The 18,275-nt window shown below is 31.3% G+C and overlaps 1 long non-coding RNA gene across 1 annotated transcript in view; it reads left to right on the plus strand.

Moving 5' to 3' along the window:
- Window positions 1-17,987, plus strand: part of LOC127730031 (uncharacterized) — a 40,740-nt gene extending 22,753 nt beyond the window's left edge. The window contains exon 3 of the long non-coding RNA XR_007994937.1: window positions 17,000-17,987. This is a non-coding gene — a long non-coding RNA (uncharacterized LOC127730031). The remainder of the gene's footprint in view (window positions 1-16,999) is intronic.
- Window positions 17,988-18,275: the final 288 nt, after the last annotated feature.

An 18,275-nucleotide genomic window follows, 5' to 3' on the forward strand; every position in this document is an offset into this window, starting at 1 on the left:
GATCATAATAAGTTTCGGCTTCAATATGGCACCCATTGTAATAATTATTGGTAAGACCAGTACTACGTCATTTCGTTTCTTTCATATTCATTAAGAAATGATTCATTGCTGTAACAACAGACAAAGTTTAATGCTAACGCTCTAATTGACTCGCTTGACAGAGTCAAAAAGCGAGACTAAGGTATGCTGTTTCCGGCGGCGGTGTCAACAATGTATTAGTTTGTGATTAGGTCTAGTTTGTGGTGAACCACAAGTTGTAGGTCAATCACATTTGGTATACAGTTGTATTAGCATTGGCACATCTCAATTCCATGGAGATTATTTGGCCCTGCCCCCTCAGTCATGGTCTATTGACTTTGAAACTTTTGCTTATTTTACATGTATTAGTTTGTGATTAGGTCAGTTTATGAGGAACCATTAGTGGTAGGTCAGGGACTAGATAAATGACAATACGAATATGTTTCTAAACATGAAAAAAATATGTTTGGTTTTTTTTGCTTATTTATTAATCACATAGAAAACATTGATAGTAGATTTTTTCCAAATAAACTATTAACGTCTTCGTATGTGGTGACTATGATTGTCAGAGATCGTATTGATGAAATTATTGTGTCATTTGTTGTTTTTTTACATTAGTCTGAGATCATTTTTTTGAGATTTATCTCTCATTCGGTGAAGACCAAGAATAAAAAAAAAGAATGTTTTAATTTTTCATTTGCTGGATTTACTCCGATTTGGGGTAAAAGAATTTAGAAAGTAATAGTCCAGTTTGTGTTACCAAATTATAAAAAATCTTACTATACGGCTCCAATTGAAATCTTACAAGTGAAAATATAATACGGAAATAATGTTTGCCGTATACTAAAATCAGTTGTCTTGATAAAGATTTTTTTAATTGATTTTGTTGTCTACGTTGAACTCTTTTATATTTTACTGTGTTTGTGTTTTACTCTTTTATATTTTACCGTAGTCATCTAATTGCTATTAGCAGTTATGCTAATGTGCTTTATTTGGTTTAAGATCTGTGAATATTAAATATATAATAAAACAATCATAAAGCATTATGTCAATTTAGTTAATAGAAATGCGTTTTGTTTGCGAAGATACATCTAGGATCATCAAGTATTCATGAGGGTCCGGTTGATGTTTACAGAATAGAGAATAATGGACAAAGGTGCAGACTAAATATGCTAAATGCCAAAAAAAATAAAGAATAGAGAAAATAAGCAAACTAAATAGAGAATAGAGAAACATTGTCCAAAAATTAAAGAATAAAGAAATGATTGACCCCCCCCCCCCTAACCCCTTTCCCCACCTACCCAGATCATCATGCATGCTAGATGCATAAATGTGTAACGACATAGAATTCTCTAAAGTCACAAATTGAAAACAACACGTTTAATAAACATTGCTTTATAAGTTGACAGAAAAAATCCTTCTATTAAGTTACACTGATAATCAAAAATGCCTAAAAGATTATAAAGCAGCTGACATTCTTATTGTATAAACCACCATCTCGGGTTCCATTTTCTAACTGAACAAAGTTGTCTTTGTCAATTATTTATTCATGTGCGTAAGATTTCACTTTGACAATACATTCGGTTGGTCTCCCTATAAACTTCTTTTGTTCATTATAGTAGCATCTTATATGCAAATAAAAAATTAAGTAATAATTTGAAATGTTGTTCATGAAGGTTTCCGGTTGTTGCTTATATTACTCTATTTATGAAAGTTTCTTGTAACAAAAGAGGGACGAAAGATACCAGAGAGACAGTCAAACTCATAGATCGAATACAAACTGACAACGCCATGGCCAAAAATAAAAAGACAAACAGACAAATAATAGTACAGATCACACAACATAGAAAACTAAAGACTAAGCAACACGAACCCCACCAAAAACTGGGGGTGATCTCAGGTGCTCCGGAATGGTAAGCAGATCCTGCTCCACATGTGGCACCCGTCGTGTTGCTTATGTTAATAAGGGAGTTTTGAAGTAAACATATCAATGTTTAAAGTCTTCACTAACGACATTGTGCTGTTTATTAAAAAATGACATTATCTGTTTATATAGATTCATGTCATGCAATCTCACAACTAACCATTCATTTGATTTTATAATATCAGAGTAAATGTAACGTGGTGTTCTTTGCATGTTAAAACAAATATTCCACTTAAATCAGAAGTTCTATATTAAAAATCAAAGATACCACAAAGTTATTTTAGTTCGCATTAAAAATAAATATTTTATAAAATGCAATCATGCCGTTCAACGTCTTAATCAAAGTGGTTATATTTACATGTAACAGGAAGTTAGCTTCAAATATTCAAGTTTAACAAAATCGCTTAAACGCAACAGGTTGAAATGATTTACATGTATATGTTCAAATATAATTGGTATTATTTTAAGTTGTTTATTATAAGAAAACATTATTTGCAAAATATTTTATCGAATTAGTTATTTTTGTTTCTAATGTAGTCAATTATAACATATAATTCAAAGTTATAAGTTATAATTTGATTTGTTTATAATAACACGTAAAGTATACCAAAATAATTGTAAAGGCACAAGGTAATGTCTCATAGAAAAGCACCTCTTTTACAATAAAGTACTGATAAATGTTCCATGAGATTTCAATGAGATTTGCAGAAAGTGAAAAAGCCGATCTCAACAATTTAATATCAAAATTGCACACTACAAAAAATATGTTTCCAGACACTACTTCAGATCGTAGACATCATACTTCAAGGATATATTTCTTTCAATCTGTATGAAATTATATGAAGACTTTTATAAATCTTTTTGATGCTAAAAAAATAAACAAGGTAACTGGTCATTTAAAAGAGTTCATTTCATTAAAGCTGTTCTACTTTTACTATTAAGTATCGAGACAAAAATTATGATATTCTTATTGAGAGCTACATGCTATTTTTACAAAATTAAAAAGTGCAGGGTTGCTGACATAGTTTAGGATCATACTGAAGTGTTGTACTTTTTCTGTCAGAACTGTTTTATGATACATATATTTATTGCTTAGATGTACCTCCATGGGAGGAACATAAGAAATATTGTTTACCGTGTTGACATTAGAACCAGTAGGTTTAGAGCAATCTCACATCGTCTCATCCAATGGAAAATCAGTATATTTATAGTGCATTGCTGTACTCTATACCATATATATACTGTATAAATGTATACGATGTATTGCTTTCCATGCCCTATATTATGTATTCGATGTATTGTATTCCATTCCCTATACCATAAACTTTTTAACCTAAATATGCATTTCCATACAGAGACAATATTTTCAATTCGACATTTTCGGCTGAAAACGAGAAGACAAGTGTGCTAAAAATATTTTTTTTGGATGATCATCAGTTCCCTTATTTATAGTTTAAAGCGTGACTAAGGAGTTCTGTTTGTTTTTCTGGGTTGAAATTATGTACAAGTTTGTTTTGGGCTAAATATGAGATCCTGTCTTCCTTTACTGCTTATTACGGATTAATCCGTATTTATTCTAGCATGCAAAAAAGCATGCAAAATAAGCATGCAAAAAGCTACATATTACCATATCGTAGTGCATTCCTCGTGTCTTACAACGAAGATATGCTGTTCAAAATTTCAAAGTCATATAAAATCCTAATTGTATTATAAGATAATGAAAAAATATGAGTAATGATATAAGGATAACAGTAGAAAAATCATAAGAAAAACACAGATAAGATCTAGATATTTTTACGATTGTGCAGTTTACTGTTAAAAAAACAGAAAGATTTTAAATTGCCCTTTTGATCTTTCAATTGTCCGAAATTTTATTATATTTTACAGGTTGACAGGCAAAGTTGACCTTCAATGGATTTGGCTATTATTTTTAGCTTATCTTTGGTCATGTAGTAATTTCATAAAGGTGAATTCAGACATTCGCTTCTATAAATTGTTGTTATCATTTTTTATAGTATTTTTAATAGTACTGATCCCTAATATTGATAGTTAGAACTTAAAATACTTATATAGTGAAATCTCCATGCAGATATATAAATATGCATTCTGAATTTGTGTATAGATTTACATTGACTTTACACTACATAGTTTTTTTCTAAGTAAGTAAGTAATTATTTATTATTGTGACATGTGTATCATTACATACATTTATACAAGTACATAGCAATTTGATATTTACACCCGGCCCATTGGACCTATATGTCACTTTAGCAATATTGTATAATATTCGAAAACGTAAAAATTTACAAGAGAGGATTTATGATGTTGCTTAATAAAAATTATTCTGAAGTAAAGTGGACGAAAATAGAGTGTAACAGTGCATGGTTTTACTATATATCATTAGATAAAGTATTTTGAGCTTACTTTTAGTATTACAATTCTACATCGTGTTATTTTTACGTAGCTATGTTTATGTTTTAGCTAATATTGATATCATTAGGACAAGTATTGGTTCGTGTTTAGATTTTTTGACTGAATTATTTTTCTTCCACTAATCTAAGATCATGTAGATATAAGGGGGGATACAGAAATAGCGGAGCAAATTATTTCGCCACATTATATGTTACTGTTTCATGTACAGAATCTTGACACTGATTTATGTTTTGTCTTCGTGTTGCTAATTTACCCTTCCAAAGCATCTAGGATACCCCCAGCTTTGGTGAGGTTCGTGTTGCTCAATACTGTCTTTGGTTTTCAATGTTGTGTTTTGTGTACTGTTGTTTGTCGTTTTTCGTTTTTTGAAAATGGCTATGTCAGTTTTATTTTGAATTTGAATATCCCTTTGGTTTCTTTCGTCTCTCATTTAGAATTTGATGCTGGTGTAAAAAAAATATGCTATGTATTGAAATCATTCATAACTTGTCAAAATCAATGACGTCTGCACTATAACCTAAAGACGTTTGTTATCCCCTTTTCACTGGATTTCGATCTATAAATTAGTAAAAAATGGTCCTTGTTATGTTTTATGATTTGTGCGGACCACCGATACCGCAAATTGTCAAAAACAATATCTGAAGGTCCTAAGAGCTAAGCTTCTACAGCTAGGAGGTAATATGTGATGAAAATTTCTTTCAGCATATTGAAAAATTCAGAGTATCGACAAACAGGAGTCTGACAAATCCGAGATGTGCTTACACACACGTTCCACTTCATTTCTATCATGCGGCTAACCAAACAGTATGTCATTCTGTTAATTAGTACTGGAGAAGAATTATACTTCCATTCTTAGAAAGGGTGTTCCTATTTCTGGTTTACCTCTATTGCACCATTCGCCATATCTATATAGTGACAAAATGGTCCAGGTTGTTGATACGATAGCAGGATCATGATTAGTATCTGCTTCAATATGGGACCCATTGTAATAATAAAGGGTAGGATCTGTAATACGCTATTTCCTGTCGCAGCAGACAAACTTTTATTTTAGCGCTCTACTAAATGTCGGGGATAAATATAAAAATATTGTTTCTACACATGAAAAAATTCTTGTTTGTCTATTTTGCATTTTTAAAAATCCTATATAGAAAACGGTGACGGCTGATTTTATCTAAATGAGATCTGAACGTGTTTGTTTCTGTGTTGACTTTGATTGTAATGTAAAAGTCCTATCCGAACCCTCATGCATGCTAAATACATTAATGAGTAACGTCATGGAATACTCTAAAGTCACATTAACATATATTACTTTATACCTTTTTCATGTACATGTACACATCGTTATTCTCTTTGATTATATGTAACTCACTTTTAAAATGACTGAAAAATGCTACTTTGAAGTTATACTACTTGACAGTCAAAAAAAAAAATACCAAAACAGCTGACATTCTTATTGTATAAACCACCATCCCAGATGTCATTTTCTAATTGAACGAAGTTGTTTTGTCTATTATTTATGCTCGTACGATTTCACTATGACAATACATTTGGTTCGCTCCCCAGGTGATGACAAAACCACTTTTGTTCATTATAGTACCATGTAATTAGCAAATAAAATATAAAATAATAGTTTTAAAGCTTGTTCACGAGGGTTTCTGACTTTTGTTTTAACCACAATTGTTCTATCTATGAAAGTTTCTTGTAACTTCTAATAACAAATGTTTTAAATTAGAGAATTTTCCAAGTAAATATATAAATGTTCAAAGTCTGTATTAACGACATAGTGATGTTTATGAAATAAGACATTACCTGTTGTTATTGATTCAATAACAACATGCAACATCCCAACTAAGCATTCATTTGATTTTATAATATCAGAGTAAATGTAACGTGGTGTTCTTTGCATGTTAAAGCAGATATTCCAATTAAACCAGAAGTAGTATGCAAATAATCAAAGATACCACAAAGTTATTTTAGTTCGCATTAAAAATGACTATTTTATCAAAAGCAATCCTACCGTTCAACGTCTTTATCAAAGTGGTTATATATGCATGTAACAGGAAGTCAGCTTCAAATATTAAAGTTTAATAAAATCCCTTAAATGTTTCTGCTTTTGAGTAGTGCTTATTGCTCATAAAAGCATTACGATTTTAACAGGTTGAAATGATTTACATGTATTATTCTAATCAGTCTTTAGTTTTCAATGTTGTGTTTTGTGTACTGTTGTTTGTTTGTCTTTTTCTTTTTAGCCATGGCGTTGTCAGTTTGTTGGTTATTATAAGAAAACATTATTGGCAAAATATCTTATCGGATTTTTTTTTCTCTGATTAATATCATGTAATTCAAAGTTTTAAGTTTTGATTTGTTTATATTAACTCGTAAATTATACCAAACTAATTGTAAATGCACAAGGTAATGTCTCGTGGAAAAAAACCATCCCTTTTAGAATAGAATACTGAAAAAGTTTAAAGATTGCAAGACAATGAAAAACCCAAGCTCAACAATTTTACATAGAAATTGCACACTTCAGAAAATTTGTTTCCAGACACTACTTCATCTAACTTATAAGATATCTTACTTCAATGATATTATTTTTAAATCTGTTTTAACGAATTTACATTGAAACAGTCTTCTGGTTTTCTAACAAAATTATAATAATCTTTCTAACGGCTTCAATTAATTATTTTTTAATTAGTTTTGATTGTTTGTGATTAACTCTTTTATAATTTACTGTAGTTATCAAATTGTAATGTTCAGTTATGTTAATAAGCTTTATTTGACTTAATGTCTGTAAATAGTAAAATAAATTAAGGTCAAGTTACAGTAGATGGGCTATGTCACAGATTTTTCTGAATTTTGAATACAACTTTGGCTCGTTAAACTATAACTGAAAAGCGAAAAAAAATGCCTTTATCTCTTTTATTATCTGAAATATTACTGAATGATTTTTTTTCAAGATAGGTGAACATTTGTATAGAAAGCACATAAAACCGGCGAAATTTGTTCTTAAATTTGTCTTAGAATCATCAAATCTTCAATTTCTACTACATAGATTTTTCTTTAAAAAAAACTATGTTTTTGATACATAAATTTCCGTTTTAATGATGTGAAATAATGATAGGGTCACCGACTTCGTTTTTACGGTATGCATCATTCTAAGTGGTGTTCTATGTGAAAAAATACCACAAAACGTCGAAATAATCGTAACGTCGTCAAGTTGCAGGCCGTAAAACGTCAATTTTGACGTTTTTCACTACCCACTAGGTAACAGCGGCTCTTTTCACAACATATCTTACGAGTAAAATCACTCGTAAGTCATGAGCATTTCAGTATAACTTACGATCAATTTTAATCGTAAGTTTTTTTGTGAGGTAGCACTCCACAGTTAGAAAATAAAATTAAAAATGAACCACAAAATATTTTATCATCTCCTATTCCTGGATTTCTAATACATTAACCTAACTGTTTGTGTTGTACATGTGCATATGTATGTAATCAGTATCTTCCATAGATTTGATTTTCAAAAGTTAAAAGGGTGAAATATAATTCCTTCTATGTGTATCCATGGCAACATTCTGCATTTATTTACCATAAAATATTGCAAAAAGGGGGGTGAAAATGTCACATATCCCCCCCAAAATTTGGATCAAACTAGAATTTCAATGCCAATGAGTGATACCTTTTTAGAAACTGTTGAAATTAATCTTCCTAATAATCAAATAAAAAATGGGTGTCTTTCGCCTCATTTTTTCGTAAAATTTAATTACAAAGTTCGTGCGACAAAAAGTTGGAAAAAAACATTACAATAATTGCCGGACCAATGTATGGTATGGATATGCAAATACGGACTGTCATACAGAAAACAGCCTTTATTACATACATTACATTATCTTGATGTTCATATAAACCCAATAGGCAGGCTATTTTAATCCTCAGCTATCCAAAAATGAATTTTATTGCACACTAACTCTCATATTTGAAAAATCCACAGGGGCCAAAATGCGAAACTACACACCTAACTGTGGAGTGCTACCTGAAAAGAGTCGCAGATTGATAATTAGACAAAAAAACGAAGTCGGTGATCATATGAATATTTTATATCATTAAAACGGAAATTTATGTATGAACAACACATAGTTTGTTTTTTTTTTAATCTATGTAGTAGAAATTGGAGATTTGATGATTTTAAGACAAATTTAAGAAAACATTTTGCCGGTTTTATGTGGTCCGGACAATGTTTTACAGAATAGAGAATAGTTAGCAAAAAGTGCAGAATAAATGGTGACAAAAAATATAGATTAGAGAAATATAAGCAAAAAATAAAGAATAGAGAATAATGGGGGTGTTAAATTACAAAGAATAGAGAACAATGGTCTAAAAAAATAAGAAACGAGGGACCCCTATCCGAACCCTAATGCATGGTAAATACATGAATGTGTAACGTTATGGAATACTATACAGTCTGATAATCACTGCTTCATATGTTGTTCTTATAAATATCGTTATGATCTATGATTATGTAACTCACTTTTAACATAAGGTAGCAATAAACAGTTAAGAAAAAATATTAAAATTTTCCCTCATAAATTTTACCATCCCCTTTTCATTGCCTTCTTGCAATATTAAACTTACTGTTTGTGTCATATATGTGCAAATGTATGTAATCAGAATCTTCCATAGATTTCATATCCAGTAAATAAAATAGTAAAATATAATTTCTTTTTGGTGTATCCATGGCAACAATCTGCATTTTTTGTTATAAAATATAGCAAAAAGGGGGGAAAAGATGTCACATATTTCCCCAAACTTTGACCAAAAGTAGAATTTCAATCACTTCAAGTAATACCTTTTCTGAAACTGTTTACATATATCTTTCATTAAATCCAATGAAAATCATATGTCTTTCGTCTCATTTTTTTTGTAAAATTGCGTCAAAAACTTCGTGTAGAAAAAAAGTGTTTGTAAACATTACATTAATTTCTGGACCGATGACCAGTCTAGCTATGAAAATACGTAGAGTCAAACAGAAAATAGCCCATAAAACATGTAAAAAATAATCTTGATGTTCTTATAAACCACCTTTGAAGGCTAAATTAGTACTCAGCTGTCTAAAAATGAATTTTATTACACAACAACTTTCATATTTGAAAAATCCACCGGGGCCAAAATGCGAAACCAAACTCCTAACTGTGTATTGCTACCTAAATGAAAGAATCCTTCTATGAGGTCAATTCGTAAATTTTACGGACGCCATCACGAGCTGGTTGACCGTTGTGGAACATCTGTTTCACAGATGATAGCGGATATGTTACAATTGTCGTAACTACAATCCCGTCCCCCTTTGTCCGAATGTGACCTTCCGAATTATTCTTATTACCGGGTTTGTACTAATATGAGCAACACGACGGGTCCCACATGTGGAGCAGGATCTGCTTAACCTTCCGGAGCACCTTAGATCACCCCTAGTTTTTGGTGGGGTTCGTGTTGCTCAGTCTTTATTTTTCTATGTTGTGTTTTGTGTACTGTAGTTTGTCTGTTTGTCTTTTTCTTTTTTAGCCATGGCGTTGTCAGTTTATTTTTTACTTATGAGTTTGAATGTTCCTTTGGTATCTTTCGCCTCTCTTTTACACTGACAGACGAAAAAGCCTACCTAAAACGTCGAAATTCTTATTTTATAGGATGCCATGTTCTAACTAAACGAAGTTTTCTTTATCTATTATTTATTTGCGTCAGATTTCGCTATTACAATACATTCGGTTGATCTCCCTGTTGATGACTTAACCACTTTTGTATAATATAGTATCATATTATTTGCAAATAAAATATCAAGTAATAATTTTAAAACTTGTTCATGAAGGTTTCCGACTATTGTTTTAACCATTAGTGGCCAATTATGAAAGTTTCTTGTAACTTCTAATAACAAATGTTAATTAGAAAATTGTCCAAGTAAACATATTAATATTCATTAGTCTGCATTAACGGCATAGTGCTGTTTATGTAAAACGGCATTACCTGTTAATATTGATTCATTTAAATACATGCAACATCTCAACCAACCATTCATTTGATTTTATAATATCAGAGTAAATGTAACGTGTTTTTCTTTGCATGTTAAAGCAGATATTCCACTTAAACCAGAAGTAGTATATTAGTATAGTATGTAAAAAATAAAAGATTCCACAAAGTTATTTTAGTTCGCATTAAAAAATTATCAAAAGCAATCCTACCGTTCAACGTCGTAACCAAAGTGGTTATATATGCATGTAACCGGTAGTTAGCTTCAAGTATTCAAGTTGAATAAACAAAAAACCCTTAAATGTTTATTCGTTTGGGTAGTTCTTATTGCTTATTAAAGCATTACAATTTTAACAGGTTGAAATGATTAACATGGACTGTATAAGTGCAAAGTGTTATTGAGATTATTTTTAGTTGGTTCTAAGAAAACATTATTGCCATCGTATTTTATCGATTTATTTGTTGTTTCTGATGGAGTCAATTTCAGCATTTAATTCAAAGTTGTACGTTCTAATTTGTTCATAACATGGAAATGATAACAAAATAATTGTAAATGCACAAGGTAATGTCTCATAGACTAGCACCACTTATACAATAAAATAAAAAAGTTAAATAATTGCAGAAAGTGAAAACCCCGATCTCAACAATTTAACATCAAAATTGAAAATTACAGAAAATTTGTTTCCAGACACCACTTCAGTTCGTATGAGACATCGTACTTCAAGGAGATATTTTTTTCAATTTGTATGAAATTGTATTAAGACTTTTATATATCTTTTTGTTCCTAAAAAATAATACACAGTGTAACTGGTCCTTCAATATAGTTGATTTTATTTTTAAAGCTGTTCTACCTTTACTATGAAGTATCAAGAAAAAATACCGTAACATTGAGAATGGAAACGGGGAATGCGTAAAAGAGACAACAACCCGAACAAAGAGCAGAAAACAGCCCAAGGCCACCAATGGGTCTTCAACACAGCGAGAAAATCCCGCACCCGGAGACGAGCTTCATGTATATTTTTATTTTAAAATTTTCGGTTTAAAATGAGTCGACAAGTGTGCTCGAGTATTGATAGTTTTCAGTATCAAAAATGCTTAGGACATTTAGAATTAGTATATATAAAGATCTAAATATTATAAATGTTCGTAATTTTGCCAATTTTTTTTTTTATCAATATGCAGAAAAGATAAACACCATTGATAGTTTAAAACAGTATTAAGAATAACACAGTTTATCAAAATAAATAAGAATAGTTTTTATTACTTACATAGATATAGGAAGATGTGGTATGAGTGCCAATGAGACAACTCTCCATCCAAGTTACAATTTATAAAAGTAAACCATTATAAGTCAAGGTACGGCCTTCAACACGGAATATTGGCTCACACCGGACAGCAAGCTATAAAGGGCCCCAAAAAATTACTAGTGTAAAACCATTCAAACGGAAAAACCAACGGTCTAATCTATATAAAAACGAGAAACGAGAAACACGTATGAACTACATAAACAGACGACAACTACTGTAATCAGATTCCTGACTTAGGACAGGTGCAAACATTTGCAGCGGGATTAAACGTTTTAATGGTACCAAACCTTCTCCCTTTTGTGAAACAATAGTATAACATCACAACATAGAAAAACACACTATAAAATATCAATTGGAAGGCTTAACTCAATCAAAATACGTAAATTAACACACAAATGACTGTGTTTTAATAGTTACTTTTAATCAGCTTGATTATTAAAATAAACAAACTATTGACTTATCACCTCAATAGCAAGAGACCGCCTCGGTGGTCTCGTGGTAGCGTGTTCACCTCGAGTACGGGAGGTGGTGGGTTCGAACACTGGCTGGGTCAAACCAAAGACTTTAAAATTGGTAGTTGCTGCTTCTCCGCTAAGCACGCGGCATTAAGGAGTAGGAGCAAAGACTGGTAGGTCCGGTGTCCGGGTAAGGTGATATGTCTTCTTGCGGAGTGTTATCTTTTGAAATAGCACGTTAAAAATCCGGCTCAGGATGTCTGTCTAGTACAAAGCAGGGTTAATATTCAAATTACATTAACATGTTCTCTTCCTGAATATGCATATTAATTTGCCACCGAACGTTAAGCAGCCATCCATCATCATCATCAATAGCAAGAAGAGTTACTTTTCTTGTTTTTGCCAGATAAAAAAAAATGTCTGTACTCGGTATATATAAAAGAGTGTAAGCAGTTTTTGTCGTTTTGTTCAGATGATCTTTGGTCCTTCTTCACAATAACGTTTTTCTTCTTTCGAATTTTACCTCGCATGACAGTAATTTCTCATGTAGCATTTGTAATATAAGCTTGACATTTGTTATACCTTTTATATAAGATTATTCTTATAACATGATATGAAGACACATTGACAGATCAAATGTTTTGTGGGATTTTTTTCTTCTTTGGTGATTCATTTCTTTAGACACCAGATATGATCAATCAATCTGAACAATCCGTGATCTTTCAATACTCTTAAATGGGACCACGCTTGGAATTTGCCTGATTATTTTTGCGTATTGAAAATTGATTAATGATATTGCTTATTTGCATAATATGAAAGAATCTCTTGAAAAAAATAGTGGAGTGTTCATATGATATATTCCGGTATTGTTTCCGAAAAACTTTTTTTTAATCAACATACATTGTAGATCTCAAAAACATCCTGTTTTTTGTGCGTTTTTTTTTCTTCAGACGACGTTTATGGCACAATTATAGGTTTGGCGTGAAACGACGGGTTACCTTTGTAGCTTGATTAGAATTTCTATAGAAAATTTTTTTTCTTTATGCTTTTGTCTATCGCTAGGGATGTTTAAAATTAGAATAAAGAGATGTGGTATGATTGCCAATGAGACAACTATCCAACAGAATCTATAGTAAGCGGATTTAAGCAACTATAATAGGTCACCGTTCGGCCTTCAACAATGAGCAAAACCCATAACATATAGTCAGCTATAAAGTCCCGAAATGACAAGATATTAACCAATTCAAGAGAAAAAAACAAACGGCCTGAATTATGACAAAATAATAAACGAAAAACAAATATGACATCCGTATTTATTAAAGCGCACACTTGAGCAAGCGTCTCCGTGAAGGGTAATAGAGTATTACCATAGGATAGAGTAAATTGTCTCCCTCGTATCAACCAATCAAAATCTGGCATTTTGACATGAAGTATAATAAAAAATAATATATACCGTCATAGTAAAGAAGGACTATGTTTAGTTTGTTGTGTCTTATTGGCAAATACCCAACATCTCCATTATATTAAAAATCATTCTAAGTTATAACTTGTGGTGTTTATTGTTTGACGGTGTCATATTTTTGCATGAAACAAATACACTACATTAATATTTTGTTATAATACCTCAATTTTCATAAATGTTGTACTATAAAACGTAAAGTTCATATATTTTCTGATATTATCAGTTCTATTCTGCTAAAACATTCCAAGTGAATAACTTTTGTGTTTATCTATGTTGGAGTTATTGCTTCGTTTAACGACCCTTTAATAACTTTATCAATTATATATCATACTGGCTGTTCTATGAAATGATGTTATCTCGTCTTCTCCAACAAGCATTCGAAAAATCATAATAACACTAGTATAAAATGAGAAATGAAATTTTAAATTAAAATGATATCGAACGTTCTGTAGAAGACACAGAGACTTACTGATATGTTTCCGTTTTATATGAAATTATTGAAAAGTTTCCATTTCATATGAATTGGTGCATTAATAAAATTGAGAATGGAAATGGGGAATGTGTCAAAGAGACAACAACCCGACCAAAGAGCAGAAAACAGCCGAAGGCCACCAATGGGTCTTCAACACAGCGAGAAAATCCCGCACCCGGAGGCGGGCTTCAGCTGGCCCCTAAACAAAAATGTATACTAGTTCAATGACTAACAAAGGCTTAAGCTTGGAAGGATAATATTTGTTTATATATATATACCCAAGGACGTATAACTAACATACGTCCTTGATATACCGTACCTTTCTTTCTATTCTACTGGCTTTAATGAATTGTATAAAATGGGTTTTTAAAGTATATTATAACTTGTTTGGTGTTTGGTTAAACTTACAATTTTAAGATGAGCTTCATAGAACAATTTGACATGACTTCAATGTCCCCGCAAATAAAAGTGACCACAAAATCATTATTTTCGTGCAAAAAACACATGTTTCTTGAATAAATATCATCAACAGTATAAATAAAATTTTGAAAAGTCTAAAAATATAAAACGTTTAAGAGCATACAAAAGCAATAGGCCCAAAACAGGAAAACTCGAACGTCCTAACAGGTGCTTCAGAACTGTGTCGTGCATAAGAAAAAAACATGAAATAAAAAAGACATGTATATATATATATATGGAATGAAAATTCAAACAATAATAATGAGCTGGTTGTCCTTCGATTGAAAACAGATATTTTACGATATGGCAAGTAGATCATGTGATATGTACTCAAGAGTGCAAGAAGCAAGAAACCTTCTCGTCATTTAAGACATCGAGTTAGACAATACGTAATTTAATTCAACATTCTGTATCGATTGTCAAAATCTGACTCGTAGAAAAAAAACCAATGACAAAGCTCTTGGAAACACATTACAGCTCAATTCACTGTAAACGATAAAATTAAAAAAAAACAGTGTATCTCATCTTAGAATGCGACAGACATATTCTCATACTTAACGGAACCGCCTCGATGGTCTCGTGGTAGCATACTCGCCTCGAGTGCAGGGGGTCGTGAGTTCGATCCACTGCCAGGTCAAACCAAATTTTAAATTGAAATTGGCATTTACTGCTTCTCCGCTTAGCACGTGGTATTTAGGAGTATGTGAATATAAACAGTAATAACAACAATAACATATATACAAAAACAATGAGATGAATGGAATGAAATGGTTACATATGTAGTTGTATAAAGTACATATTTTATGGAATTGCCATGTATTCTTGCAGATTTTCTGTTACCTTGTGAACTAACACATTAATCATCCGACTTAGCGTGTCAGTCTAGTACAAAGCAGGACCTATATTTATGTCACATTATCATGTTCTCGTCTTTAGTATGCATTTAATTTGCCACTGGACGTAAAACATTCAGTCATGCATCCATCATATTTAATGGTATGATGGTTTTCATATGAAGACCCCTTTCAACAGACTACAGCAAAGTTCCACATATAAGCTTACACAAATAAAGATGTAGGTGGTTTTACAAATTTAAGTGTTAATAACATAGCATTCAGTTAAAGTCTTCTTACAGTGAATAACTGTACCATTCACTTTCGAATTGTAATTCCAAAGTTTGTAAACAATGACTGTTCAGCAAAGATAAGAATTCTTCTTGCTTAATCCAGGCAGCAATAAGTTTTTTATCGACACACTATGTAATAAGTAGAAGCATTTTATTTCCGTTCTGTCAACTTTTTATCGGGTAAAAAAACAGAAATTGTCTATTTCGGGTATAAATAGTTTTGAAAATTGTAGATTAAAGAACAAAGGAAAGAGTGAATATTGCTGAAAAATGAAAACAACTGAAACGTTCCTAACAGTATTGAAGACGAATTCAATTTTATCTTAGTGTTTCCAAAATAGAAGGAACTTAGAGCAAAATACATAAAGAATTTTACTAGTGTATGGGAAGTGTTTTAAATTTATTCAACTTTTGAGTATAAATAACATCAAACAGTTAACTTATTTAGGAAAATACATTTTACTGCATTTAAAATCAGAGACAATATTATAACATGAACAGTCTCTGCCTGTTTAATTTGAAATTTTATATTGACACCGATGAACTGTAAAGTTTGGGTTGATACAAAAGTTGCTGTCTGTTTGTTATATTATACCTAGATCTCAAATTAAAAGTAAATGATTCAATTCTGAACGTGTGACCATTTGTTTGACTAAACAGATACATTTTGTTATTGTTTTAGATCTATTTTTTCATAGTTTATCACAATGAATATGTATTCTTTATTATTTCATTTCAAAACGATCTGATCAGCTTTTTTTTTCTTGGTCTTTGGTTATCCTATGTTCAGGACAGACTTTGACATGGTTTCACCAAAGACTTGAGATACACAATTTTGATAATTTAGTTGACAGTAAAGAGTGTGTTTGCCTGTAGTATTAAAATGTAAAAAAGTTACTAAATAAATAATCCGAATATTTTCCGATTCTTTATTATGATTATTAATGTATTATTTATTTACCAGGACATTGAATTAAGCTTTTAATTTTTTCATCTTGATCTATTTTTCATTATGAATTACTTATTTTGAATTAAGCTTAAACTTTTTTCATTATTTTGTTTGAAAATCAGTGATAAAATAAATACGTTTTATGATTTTGAAAGTGACTTATAGACCCAAAGGGTCAGGTGTACTTTATTGTTTTTGTAGCACATTTGTATTTAGTTAAATTGTCATTACACATGTCACTGTAATAAAAAGAAAATACTTACTTACTTCATTTACTAACTTACATAACAAGATATACTAAGATAATAAAACCATGTTTAGTTCTTTGATACTCCTCGGAGTAATTACAGGCTTTTTAAATGTTTTTTCTCTCTTTCAGTGAGAAACTCCAATGAATTCCTGCGAAATAAAATCCACAAGTCAACGCCTGGACCAAAACAGTCAATAGATATAACAGATTTCAACACGACGTTAAGTTGACAGAGGACAAAACTGTAAAGGAATGTAACTAGTCGTTTCTCAGGGGATCAAACGGCATTATTCTACGAACGATGCTATGCAAAGCGTTGCGTTGGTGATTAGTCAACCGAAAATATGATAAGAAATATAAATAATTGATAACCATGCGATGTGATTGCCAATATTTTTAGATAGGTTGAGTTTTATTAATGTGTAATAGATGGTTTTGTTTTTCGCAAACTGTTGAAGCATGATCGAAGAAAACAAAACTAATGGATACAGTTATCATAGTATTAATACTAAGTCGTAAGGTACCTTAAATATATTTAACAGATAAACCACTGTTATAGAAGCATTCAGTTCATTCAAGCTTATGACAAACTGTATTCTTACCGAACTTGATAAACCTTTTTATTTTCCTATAGATTAGACTCATAGAGTACTGTTATGTCGACTGTAAATATATCAAAAGCTGTTAAAATCAGATACACATCAATATGCATTAATCATTATCTATTGAAAAATACTTAAATAATGAGAATGTTATTGTGAATTTCAGTTCCGAACATCTAACAACGTGTATATATATATTGGCAAACTTTATGGTTTTTATATTTTTTTTACTTTTCATCTCCCTCGTTAACGAGTTTAACTCAAATATTCAGTGACCATGGTGCAAAATGTAATAAAAACAAGGAGATCAAGTATCGTGACAGAAAACAAAGCTGAGGGGTGACACGGGGGTGCTCATTTCCCGCTTTTTGTACTTTTTCACCACTTCCATTCCTTATATTTCCAAGATCCCACGTTTTTTAGTAAAATTACCTCCAATAACCCACATCCCTACTTTTAAACCCCTTATATTCCACATCCCCACTTTTTTATCCCTTATATTCAACATCCCCACTTTTTTACCCCTCATATTCCACATCCCCACTTTTATACCTCTTATATTCCACATCCCCACTTTTTTACCCCTTATATTCCACATCCCAACTTTTTTACCCCTTATATTCCACATCCCCACTTTTTTTTACCCCTTATATTCCCCATCCCCACTTTTTTACACCTTTTATTCCACATCCCAAAAGTGTGTCATCCCCATCAAAACTTCTCTATGCTTTATGTTACATGGTTTTCAACTTTTCGCCAGATTGATGACTTGTTGCATTTTCGTGTTCGCTATTTGTCCGTCC

The sequence above is a fragment of the Mytilus californianus genome, unplaced genomic scaffold, assembly GCF_021869535.1.
Source record: "Mytilus californianus isolate M0D057914Y unplaced genomic scaffold, xbMytCali1.0.p SCAF_2, whole genome shotgun sequence".
NCBI lineage: Eukaryota > Metazoa > Mollusca > Bivalvia > Mytilida > Mytilidae > Mytilus > Mytilus californianus.